The following is a 13,048-nucleotide window of genomic DNA, read 5'->3' on the forward strand; positions in this document are numbered from 1 at the left end:
ATGAGAGTGAGTCTTGATGGGCCAGATGGATGGGCCCGTGGCTGGATTGGTAAAGGGCAGAGAGCTCCAGTCCGACTCAGACGCCAGCAAGGTGGAGGTGGAGTACTGGTTTGGGCTGGTATCATCAAAGATGAGCTTGTGGGGCCTTTTCGGGTTGAGGATGGAGTCAAGCTCAACTTCCAGTCCTACTGCCAGTTTCTGGAAGACACCTTCTTCAAGCAGTGGTACAGGAAGAAGTCTGCATCCTTCAAGAAAAACATAATTTTCATGCAGGACAATGCTCCAGCACACGCGTCCAAGTACTCCACAGCGTGGCTGGCAAGAAAGGGTATAAAAGAAGAAAAACTAATGACATGGCCTCCTTGTTCACCTGATCTGAACCCCATTGAGAACCTGTGGTCCATCATCAAATGTGAGATTTACAAGGAGGGAAAACAGTACACCTCTCTGAACAGTGTCTGGGAGGCTGCGGTTGCTGCTGCACGCAATGTTGATGGTGAACAGATCAAAACACTGACAGAATCCATGGATGGCAGGCTTTTGAGTGTCCTTGCAAAGAAAGGTGGCTATATTGGTCACTGATTTGTTTTTGGTTTGTTTTTGAATGTCAGAAATGTATATTTGTGAATGTTGAGATGTTATATTGGTTTCACTGGTAAAAATAAATAATTGAAATGGGTATATATTTGTTTTTTGTTAAGTTGCCTAATAATTATGCACAGTAATAGTCACCTGCACACACAGATAATCCCCTAAAATAGCTAAAACTAAAAACAAACTAAAAACTACTTCTAAAAATATTCAGCTTTGATATTAATGAGTTTTTTGGGTTCATTGAGAACATGGTTGTTGTTCAATAATAAAATTAATCCTCAAAAATACAACTTGCCTAATAATTCTGCACTCCCTGTATAGCGTCATCAATTTATACAGCGCTTTACAAATATTGTACATTCTCATCAGTCCCGGCCTTTAAGGAGCTTATAGCCCAGATGATTACAGACAAAAGGAGACTAGAGGAGAATGATAACCAATGATAGGGTCGATGGTATGGATAGAAGAGAACAGTGATCAGAGAGAGCATAGTCAGGGAAAGTGATAGCAGAGAGGGTATTGTAAATGGCATGGATGTAAGAAAATGGGAGCTATCGCAAAGAAGAGTACAGGGGAATGATAACAGAGGGGAGCGAGGAAGATGGGGATATATCAGGACTACTCCTTAAGGGCCCCTTTAGGAGTAGTCCCTGATATATCCCCATCTTCCTCTCTTCAATTACTATAGGATGATGGTACCCACCACTACTTTTTTCGAACTAATGAGGCAATCCCTTTAATCGACAGAGGGGAGGGTAGGTGGTATGGGTGAAAAGAAGACAGTAAGCACAGAGAGGTGCATAATGGACATGAAAATAGTAGATAACCAGCTTTACATCAGCAGTCAATGGAAAACAAGAAGATGTATAAGCAGCACAGTGCTAAATGTTAAAAAAAGACACAGATTTGATTAGGCGCTTACAATGACATTTATGACTTTCTGGGTTACATATAAACTGTGTTTTCTTGCAGGAAGGTCTTTTCGTTTACTTTTTTTCTACAGGTGTAGGTCAGTGCATTCTCACCTTGTAAAATCAAACAATACCCGGATTTGTTAAGAAAAATGCAATGCAATCCCTGAATGGCACTCATGCCGACCGTCCGACCTCCTGTCTTTAGGTGGCAGCAGGCCAGCCACTCGGTACGGGACATAGCTAGCTGAAGCTAGTGGAGATCATTGGGGTAGTGATGTATACTATATTGATTTCCAGCTTCTGGATGAGTCCTACAGATATGGTATATGCATAGTTACATTGGTCCATGCTGGGCCAATGTAACCATGTAAAAATGTTCATATCTGGAATTCAGTTTTAAGTAGGGCTGTTGCTGATCAAATTTTTTGTGTTCGATTAATCGATTTTTTTTTTAATCGACTAATTTCGATTAATTATAACGTAGATACAGATCCAACTATTTTAAGCTGATCTCCTACTTGCAGGCCGATTCCCATTGCAGCTACCAACCACAGGAAAAATGTATAGCAGGATACAAAAAACACACAAAGGCAGCGCTCGATGGGTATAGCATTAAAACTTTTATAGTCATCAAGTAGGTAACAAAATAAATATTGCACTGGAGATAAAATCGATGTAGCTACATAAACTTTAAAAATGGTGCGAGTAATACCAAACGGTAGCAAAAGCAGTCATAAAAACATGTAGCTAAGTATGATACTGGTATAAAAATGTGTACAACGATACCACTGCTGAATCCAGATGAGGAGAGGTTAACATCAGTCCGTTGGCATGTAGATGTCCCATGAAGGGAACTATCACAACTCCCAGTGGATGGTTGTAGAATCCCAGGTTGATAGAGGGAAGTGTAACAGCCCTTGCGTGTGGCAGATAGTAAGGTTCCGCCGGCATGCAGATATGAAGGCACAGCAAAGGAGCCCTTCAGATGGACACAGCAAGCCCCGCCGGTGTTCGTGAGTTGCGACAGAACTCCCTGAAGGCCCGGAAGCCGGCAGAGAGGTGAGTACCAATCAAAATAATTGTAATCGATCAAAAAAATTTAAGATTAATCGATGAATTAATAGTTAATTTCCACAGCCCTAGTTTCAAGACAGTCCTATTAAAAAAAAAAAGAGAAGGCAATAAAGGGATACATACATGTATGGAGTAAAACATGGTATGTTTGTTTTTCAAATGTTGCAACATACAGTAGAAGAGTTGAACACATGGCCTAGAAAAACAGTTAGAGGGCCAGATTCACAAAGGTTAGCGGATCTTTAGATCCGTGTAACCTATGTGAATTAAGATCCGCCCTCGCAAGTTTGTGAGGAAAGTGTCAAATTCACAACACACTTACCTCCAAACTTGCGACGGCGGATCCTAACTCCCCCGGCGGAATTCTAATTCCGCGGCTGGGGGAGTGTACTATTTAAATCAGGCGCGCTCCCGCGCCGATTTAAATACGCATGCGCCGTCCGGGGAATTTCCCGGCGTGCATTGCTCCCACTGACGTCAATAGGACGTCAGTGGTTTCGATTCGTACGCAAACTACGTAGTTCCGTATTCGAGAACGACTTACGGAAACTACGTAAAAAAATACAAATCGACGCGGGAACGACGGCCATACTTAACAATACTTACCCCTGCTTTTAGCATGGGTAAGTATACGACGGGTACCGCGCTACGGAAACGACGTAAGAACACAGCGTCGGGTCCGCGTACGTTCGTGAATTTCGCGTATCTCGCTGATTTACATATTATTCAGTGTAAATCAGCGGGAACGCCCCCGGCGCCATTTTTAAATCAAAAAAAAGATCCGACAGTGTAACACAGTGTAACACTGTCGGATCTTAGCCCTATCTATGCGTATCTGATTCTATGAATCAGGTGCATAGATAGGACTAGTAAAAATCCGAGATACGATGGTGTATCTGAGATACACCGTCGTATCTCTTTTGTGAATCTGGCCCAGAGTGTTTATCATAAAGCCCTGTTCACATATTGGGAATCTGCGTTCCTACTCACAATTTGTTTAGCGTGATTTACACACATTTCCGTGTTGAATTGGCTGCCTTATATGCATTTGACACCGCAAAGAAGCTCAAGGACCAAATCTTGACCCTGAGCCAGCTCTGCTTTTTCCTGAGCGTTTTACCAGGTTTTTTTTTTACTAGTTTTGATGCTTGACAATCGCAGCAAAAATTGCACTTTGTTAGGGATGCCATTAGAAATGAATGGCACCCAAACACGCGTCGTGCATTTTGGCGCGATTCTAGCACGAATTGGAATAGCAGGCAGAATCGCACTAATTCCGCCCACTATTCCAAATTGCTAGATGTGAACAGGACCTAACAATTGGCAAAGTTTATGTGTGTTTCAACATGAAGGTCACAGCCATGTGCCATTTAGCCAATGTTTGCAATTTTAACAACTCACCTTGCAGTAAATGGGACACAAATATCTACAGAGAACCTCAGGAATTGCAACAACCCCCATCAGTGTTGTATTAGAAAGCAGGAAATGTCAGAACGAAGATTAGTGGAATGTCACTTCTCTCAGCATGTAGCATTATATAAACAATAAAAAGTGTGAATGCTCGTTTTGTCAAATTTTCAAATTTTTCTTGTTCTTACTAAGCTGTAAATTCTAGTGATACTAATTGTTACTATGCTGTTTACTACTTTGATGCCAGTGGCGGCTGGTGCTCAAAATTTTTTGGGGGGGCGCAAACAAACTGAAAAATTCAGAAAAAAAAACATCAATTGCAGCCTCACTGTGCCATCAATTGCAGCCTCTGTGCCATCAATTGCAGCCTCTGTGCCCATCAAACGCCGCCACTGTGCCCATCAATTGCACCCACTGTGCCCCATCAAACGCTCCTACATGTCTTTTCCCACCCTCTCTTCCTGTCCTCTGAAATGATTAGACAGGAGGGCCCTGCTCATAGAGCTTACATTCTAAAGGGGGGGGGGGGTGTATACAAAAGGTAATAGCTGCAGAGAATCATTTGATGGGGGTGGCTCTGGGACAGTTGTTGGGTGGGTGTGGGATAGGTTTGCCTGAATAATTGAGTTTTCAGGGATCTCCTAAAGGTGGACAGGGTAGGGGCTGATCGGACATACTGGAGTTCCAGAGGATGGGAGATGCTTTGGAGAAGTCCTGAAGGCGACCATGGGAAGAGGTAACAAGGGAGCAGTGGCGGTGCGTCCATAGAGGGCGCCGGAGTGCCACCCCCTCTCGCTCCCGCACCGCCACTGCCGCCGACAATTCAGATTGCCGGCCCCCTGGTGAGAGCGCCAGCCATCTGAATAACGGCAGCTGGTTGGCTGTGGAAGTGCCTATCAGGCTGTAAGTGCTTCCAAATACTTATTCAAGTGACGCACGGGGGGTGCGTTCCTTGGATAAGACTGACAGGCGTCTCAGCCAATCAGGTTCACCGATTCTGATTAGCGGTAACCTGATTGGCTGAAGCATCATCGAGGGCGGGAGAAGACATCGAGGGACTGTGGAAGGAGGATGGCCGACCCCAGAAAGGTAAGTGCCGGGCGGGGGGCGGGTGGGTGCAGCATTTTACAGGGCACAGTAGCGACAATTAAAGGGCACAGCGGCGACAATTGGCCCAGTGGCATTAATTGGCACAGTGGTGACAATTAAAGGGCACAGTGGCGACAATTGATGGGCACAGTGGCTGCGTTTGATGGCATGGCACAGTGGCTGCGCTTGATGGCATGGCACAGTGGTGACAATTGATGGGCACAGTGGCTGCGTTTGGCATGGCACAGTGGTGACAATTGATGGCACAGTGGCGGCGTTTGATGGCATGGCACAGTGGCTGTGTTTGATGGCATGGCACAGTGGTGACAATTGATGGCACAGTGGCTGCGTTTGATGGCATGGCACAGTGGCTGCGTTTGGCATGGCACAGTGGCTGCGTTTGATGGCATGGCACAGTGGTGACAATTGATGGGCCCAGAGGCTGCGCTTGGGCACAGTGAGGCTGCAATTGTTTTTTTTTTGTTTGTTTTTTTCGTTTGTTTGCGCCCCCCCAAAAATTTTGAGCACCAGCCACCAATACAAGGGAGCTATATATATATATATATATATATATATATATAGATATTTTAGCCTTTACGACTACTTTAACACAAGGATCTGCCTGATTGGATGTAAACTGAATGGCTTGTTTAGTTATGTACCTTCAGTGCAGAATTTTGGTAAATCTTAGACGGACTATAAATTGATTGTACAAGCTGATTGCTACATGAATGGTCAGCATTGAGTGTACAAGGGACAGACTTCTGGAGAGGAAGATATGATAAGGCAGTCAAAGATTTATCCCATCCAGTATCTGCGTAAAACTGTCATATTTGTGAGGAATAACCAAGCTATGATAGCTGTGTTAGTATTTCTATATCCCCTGGTATTTTTTTGTCCTTTTACAGTCCTGAGAGTGAGGAATGATAGCATCTATGAAAGGAAAGAAGTGATGTTAATCAGCTTCTGCATGCAGAGAAATAGTCTATTATGGACACAATTGAAGAGGTGGCCATTTAGGAAATCTATCTTATTGAAGCACTAATCACATTCCTTTTGTCTGGTAATGTAAAAGCGAGTGTTCCAGATTACACGCCAATAGCTGTGTGTTGTGGTGAATTTTATGAGGCCAGGGCAATGTCCCTCAGGCTTACACAGGGATTCCTCTTCTAAATCAGTACGTCTGCAGCAATACACTCAGATTTTTCTTTACTGGACTCTGTAATTGAGTGCTGACTGACAGGTTGTAATTAAGACCATTTCGGCCATAAAAAGGAAGGCAATAAAACTTTAAATTGCAGAATACAAGATTAAAATTCAGAGCAGAGTCCAGCATGAGATGCAATACGTGTTGTTTTATGGGACAGTGGGCTTTGCAAATAAATTGGATTTTCTAGTGGAAGAAATAGTTGGCACACATAATGATGGTATTAATTCGGTAATATAAAAGGCGTTACTCTGGATGGGTAAAAAAGTGAATTTTGCACTTTTTTATTTCTTTATATGGAAAACCTATAGTAATCTTTCAACATTTTCATATGCAGAGTTCAGTTAAGAATCTTGACAAGAGCAGCACAATCAGGGGTCAAGTCCTGGGGAAAAAAGTGTGGGAACTCCCACCCAATATCTACTCCCCCACCAAAAAAAAAGAAATGATACGCTCATATGCAAGTTCTTTCTAAATCCTGCGATAACTCACAGAAGACCTCTGCAATGTCTCCTGGGAACAATGACAAAAGCTCCCAGGAGACATTGCGGCATCGAGGAAGTGACGGAATACCCGCACACTACCTGATGAATCCATATACAGGAAGCGGCCAGTAACATAAAGGTTTACTAAGGTTCGCCTGCCCCTGACAGTGACTCGAGCTGGGCATCGCTGCTTAGTGAAGGATTGGCTCGGGCGGCTCGGCTGATCTAGTCCTGCAAAGGGAACTGCGTTCCTGCTGTGAAAAAAGTGCAGGAACTCCGTTCCCACGCGCTCCCGCAGGACTTGAGCCCTGAGCACAATCATTATAATGAAGAAAATATAGAGAATACAGTAACTATAATGAAAATATATAACATTTCATGGGGGGAATTTACTATAAATGGAGTACCAGAATGTGGAAAAGCTCTCAATAATACCCAGTCAGCTTCTAGCTTCAGCTGAGCTTTGAAAATAAAAAAAAGCCAGAATGGTTGCCATGTAAATTCTTTCCAATATGTTATTTTTTATCCCAGTTATTCATGATAAAATACAAATATTATTTTCAAACAGCACCCCACTTTTAGCCTCCTGTAATTCAATGTACAGCAGGACTCTGATTATGAGAGTAAGAGGCAATGCTGTAAGTTATCCACCTTCCACCAGGTTTTACTGCATTGCACGTGTAGGCAGGTCCATTTGAACATAGGCATGTTTCATTCTTGGGTACCACTAGCAGGCCCAGGTTTACCTTAGTTTGAGTACATGCTCCCAGAGGAAGCCTAATAACATACATTTCCTTAACATGCCCAACACATCACTCCACAACCTTCCTGGCTGAGCCAGGTACCAGTTCTAAAAAATTTAAAAAGATAGGACATGGGTAGAAATAGCAGGCGAGTCCAATAGATTTTCAAAGCTTTGCTTTCACAACTTCAAAGTAGACCACCTCAGGGCATACAGCTTCTCACCAATATGGTAGCAGTCATTGTCACTTTCCCAGGGCGTGCCATCTACACCCTGTCCCTGAATTTCATCCAATGCAGGGCACCAGATCCTCTCCAGGTATTCTCCATGTGGGGAATATAAATTACTGGAAGTACAACATCTCTTTGGAATAGCTCCCACCAAATGTCATTGGGCCAGCTGTGGAGTCCCACTCCTACTCTCTTGACTTCTTATTCAAACACATCCCTCTCTCCAACGTAACCAACTATTTATCTATGGGAAGAGGGGGGCTCCTAGTGGCCAAACAGGAAATGGTACCAAACCCCCTTACCCACATGCATGGATTTTTGACCGATGGATTTCCCCACAGACAATCGTTTTTTTCTATCGTTTTTTTAACCATAAGAACATTTTAAAACAGGTTCTATTTTTTTTCACCGATGGGAAAAAAAACGATGGGGCCCACACACGATCTGTTCGTCCGATGAAAACGGTCCATCGGACAAACAGCACTATAAAGGGGAAGTTCCATTCGAATGGTGCCACCCTTTGGGCTGATTATGCTAATTTCCCGTCTCATAACTTGCTTCTGATGAATGCACGTTTTTTTCCCCGTCGTTAAAGCCTACACACAACCGTTTTTCTCGACGTGAAAAACTTCGAAAAAAATAGAGCATGTTCTTAATTTTTAATGCCCATTTTTCACGTTGCATTTTTTTCATCATGAAAAATGGTCGTGTGTACGCGGCATTACACATTGCACAGCCTTCAAGTTCCACTCCTTTGTACATCCACTAAGTTCCATGGCATTGCAAATTCATTAGGTTCCCCCCATTGCATATCGGCCAGATTCCAGTACATTGTGAACCCATTAGATTCCATGACATCATTTATAATTGAAATTCATATCTAAGCAGGAGGGAAACTAACTCGCGTTTGGGAATCAAGTACACCTGTCATGACAGAAACCCATGAGCAGAAAAATGTTTGTCCTCAATCTCAATTCACTAACAACTATGTAGTGCAAGTGTAATTTTAGGATGTACCACTCTGTTCTTTCTTTCCCTTTTATTTCTCTCTATGCTAATTTCTTTTTCTCACCCCCCCCCCCCCCCACCCTATCTTTCTTGTTCTCTCTCGTATTTTTTCTCTCCGTTTTTTCTTTGTTCCTCTCCTTTTCCTCTCCCTTCCATGTATTCTCTATTTTTATTCCTTGTCTTATTCTTTGGGGGGGAGAATGGGACGAGTGGCAGTACTGGTGTGTTGTGGGATCAGTGGCAGTGCTGGGGGGGAGTTCTGATCAGCCAACTTGGGTGCTCTTGATCAAGGTCATCTGCTGATCTGAGAACTGTAGTGGGGACTTTTAATGGCAACTATAATCACAGTTATTGTTACTCACTGTGTCTCCGGCTTCACTGTTTCTCTGACTTTGTGGTGTCTAGTGACACCTATGCCGAAATCAGGAGATGGGGTATGCTCCAGCCCCTACCTCTTCACATTACCCGCCAGTCAGCTGACCTGTAGTCTCTGCCCCCCAGCCATCCTGTAAACTGTGTGGGCGGCCACGGGCTCCAGGAACAGCCCATCTGGGCAGCCACAAAAGGGCTGGAAGAGCAGCATGGGCTTCATGAACAGCCCAGGATTCAGTGACCCCTGGCAAATCGTCATTCGACCCCCAGGTTGAGAACCACTGATCTAGAGAATACAGACAACATTTCCCAGCAACAATCTACAGTTCAGAGATGCTATCCAGCATTTTCTTTCCACCCTCCCAATCACAAGGGTGTGTGTGTGGGGGGGGGGCATGTTCATGGGTTGGGACTGGGAAAGGTGGGAGGGAGGATGGGAGTGTACACTGGTACGACAAACACTCCGACATTGGGAGCTCATGTCGCATGACATGTGAAAATCAATCGTTCCCTATGAGAGCCGTCCCAATCTTTCTGACACAAGTCGGTCCGACTTTGAAAAAGGTTCCTGCACTACTTTGTTCCGACTTTGGTCCTACTTCAGCCCACTGAATATCATTGAAGTTGGATCAAAGTAGGATCCTTGTCCTAACTATTCGACTTGTGACATCAGACATGGTGATTACAGCAGCAGTAAAAGGAATTTATGTCATTCTAGGATTGTTTTGATTGGTCAAAGGACAAGTCATACTAGTACAAAGTTGGATCAAAGTAGTATCCTGTTCATTCAAGTTGCTTGGATGTAGGACTGATGTAGGACTGATGTCGCAGAGAAAAGTAGGATGACAGTCATATGACTGTCATGGAGTATCAGTGTGAACCCAGCCTCGGGCCCCATTCGCAGTTGTGATTAGCAGCAGGAGACCCAGTGGGGTTCCCTGTGATTAGCTGAGGATGGAAAGCCCTATTGAAAGTAACAGGAGTCTGATGGCTCCTGCAGCTGTCCACAACAAAACGCATGTAAAACGTTAATGCAGCAATTGCCTGAAGATGATCTGTGCAGACTGTCTGTGTCCAGGGCCTGATTGCTGCTTGGATCATTGTAAATTGGCATATATTGTACCATGTGGGATCCTTCTGGAAGCCACAAATCACTGTAGTAGGCAGTGTTCTCCCATGCCATGTGACTGCCCATTTACAAAGCATTCTCTGATTGGAGGTGTTTCATGACCTCACTGCCCTGCTTCATCCACCTCATTCATTCAGAGAACACATCCTTGCCAAGCAAGTGACCTCCTATGTTCAATAAGCAACTCAGCATGGGACCCAGCAAGTAGCAATCAGTTTAGTAGCAGTGCCGAATAAAAACACTGATTGCCAGTTTCCACCAGGATCCCACAGGTATGCACCAATGTAAGTATGTAAAAATATCCATAACTGCAATTCATTCTTAAAGTGTTACTAAACCCAGGACCCTGCATTTACTACAGTACCTTGAAAAAGTATTCATACCCCTGAAATGTTCAACATTTTGTCATGTTACAACCAAAAACATAAATGTACTTTATTGGGATTTTATGTGATAGACCAACACAAAGTGGCACATAATTGTGAAGTTGAAGAAAACTGATCAATGTGTTTTCAATTTTTTTTACAAATAGATATCTGAATAGCTGGTTTTACAAGGTGAGGGTTTACATACGCTTTAAAGCTGTCGCTAATAGCTGAGAATAGGTAAGTATAGACATCTTTTTTTACAGGCTTAGGTACCGTGCTTTTTTTTCTCAGACAATAGGTGCGGGAACTCTCCCTTTCCGAGTCACCTCTTTTCTCTGCCCCTACCCACCTCCCAGTACCGCCCCTTTTAGACAATATAGAACCAAGTATAATTTTGTAGTGCTGAGTCATTTGTATGGAATTTGGTATTGATATCAAGAAAATCTGTAAAATAGATCCCCTGCAGCCAGCAACAATAGATTCACCTAACAACAATGGACCGCCCATAACAAAATCTGCCCCCCCCCCCAGCAACAATAGACTTCCGGCAGCATCAACAGATCTCCGCCCAGCCAGCATTAATAGACTCTCTGGCAGCCATCAACAATAGACCCCTCCCCCAACAGTAGATCTCTTTCAGCAACAACTGACCCCCCAGCAATATAAGACCCCCCCAGCATCAATAGGTTCCCCACTATAACCAATAGACCTCCTCAGCAACAACAGACCCCCCTGCAAAAATAGATCCCCAGCAGTGAACATCAATACTCTGCAGCACACCCCAGCACCCATTGCCATTACATACAGTAAGTCCAGGAGGTGCCAGAAGTGCGTTCCCCCTGCGTTCCCGCTGAAAAAAAAGCCCTGCTTAGATAGAATAGGCTTAGAATGGGAGTGGCAGTAGGTTTAGCCGTAGATTTTGTCTGAGCTTCAACTTTAAAGTAAAAGAAGAGACAAAAAAAAACAACAGCCGTTTTGTTCATGCCTTGTAAAAATTTTCATGGTCAACTAGTAGTAATTTAGCATAGTGGATGTTTTTATTGCATGTTTTTATTTGCCATATATTGAAACTACATTTACTTATTTGTCTTTCTTTAACATCTACAGAATTCTCTTTATTTTACAGCTAATTTGCATCCGCAAACTAGGCCAAGTCGTCCTTTGACAATTTAATCTGCAATATCATTTTCAGGAACGCTGCCTCAGCTTTGTAATTGGCTATGTCAGCTGCCTGTCCACAAAGTAGAGAATTACACAAGTACAAGGAAGAATAACTGGGAAAAACCAACAGAAAAGCACCTGTTTTTCAATAAAATTTTGCTGACAAGATGCAACTGCACGTCGGCACAATAAGAAATGCAAAACTTAACCAAGCGGTGGTTCTCTTTTACAATTGTTAAAAAAAAATCCCAGGTTCACCAATCTCATTCTTCACAGGAAAAGTGACAACTGCTTTAGAAAAAAAACAGTTGCTTGAGCAAAAATGCAACTCTTTTGACACTGCATGGACTGATGTGTTGATCTTTCTTAAGACAAGCCAGACAGAAGTCTTTAAGATACCGTCTAAATATTATTTAACTGATAATGTTACATCCTCTAATCTTTCTGAAAAACATATATTTTTCAATGAAAAAAGCGGCCTCTAATAGTCATAGGCATGTAAAATAAATATACCTGGCGTAACTGTGAAAGGTGGGGGAGAGCACAAATACATCATGGCTCCCTTTGACTCCTAGTGATCCTGAAGTGACTCTGAAATAAAAATAAATAACAAAAAGATCTTGTAAATGAAGAGTCTTTTTACTTACCAGTTCCAGTGCCCATCTGTGGAATCCTCGCTCTGTAGAAGAGTAAGGCCCCTTTCAGACTGGGGCGGGAGCTGCGGTGGCGGTATTACGCCGCTAAAAATAGTGGCGCTATAACGTCGGGATTGCCGCGGGAATCAGCCGCTAGCGGTGCGGTATTAACCCCCGCTAGCGGCCGATAAAAGGCGCATTGCGGGCGGTATTGCCGCGGTTTCCCATTGTTTTCAATGGGAAGGAGCGGTATACATGCCGATCCTCTCACCGCTCCAAAGATGCTGCTGACAGGAGATTTTTTTGTCTCCCGCCAGCGCATCACCTCAGTGTGAAAGCCCTCGGGCTTTCACATTGAGTCTGCAGTGAAGGAGTTTTTCAGGTGGGATAGCAGCGCTATTTTTAGCGCTGTACCGCCTGAAAAACTCCTCAATGTGAAAGGGGCCTAAAGATATCAGCATCCTCTCATACAAAACATTCCCAGGTGTGTCGATTTCCTGCATCCTCCACTACACTCTACGATTCCTTCCTCTGGCCCATACATCCAGGGCAGCCATCACAAATTTTGGGGCCCCTTACACAGCTTTAGGCAGGACACCCATGGAGCAGATAAACCGGGGGGGCCCTCCT

This window comes from Rana temporaria, chromosome 2 (assembly GCF_905171775.1).
Source record: "Rana temporaria chromosome 2, aRanTem1.1, whole genome shotgun sequence".
NCBI lineage: Eukaryota > Metazoa > Chordata > Amphibia > Anura > Ranidae > Rana > Rana temporaria.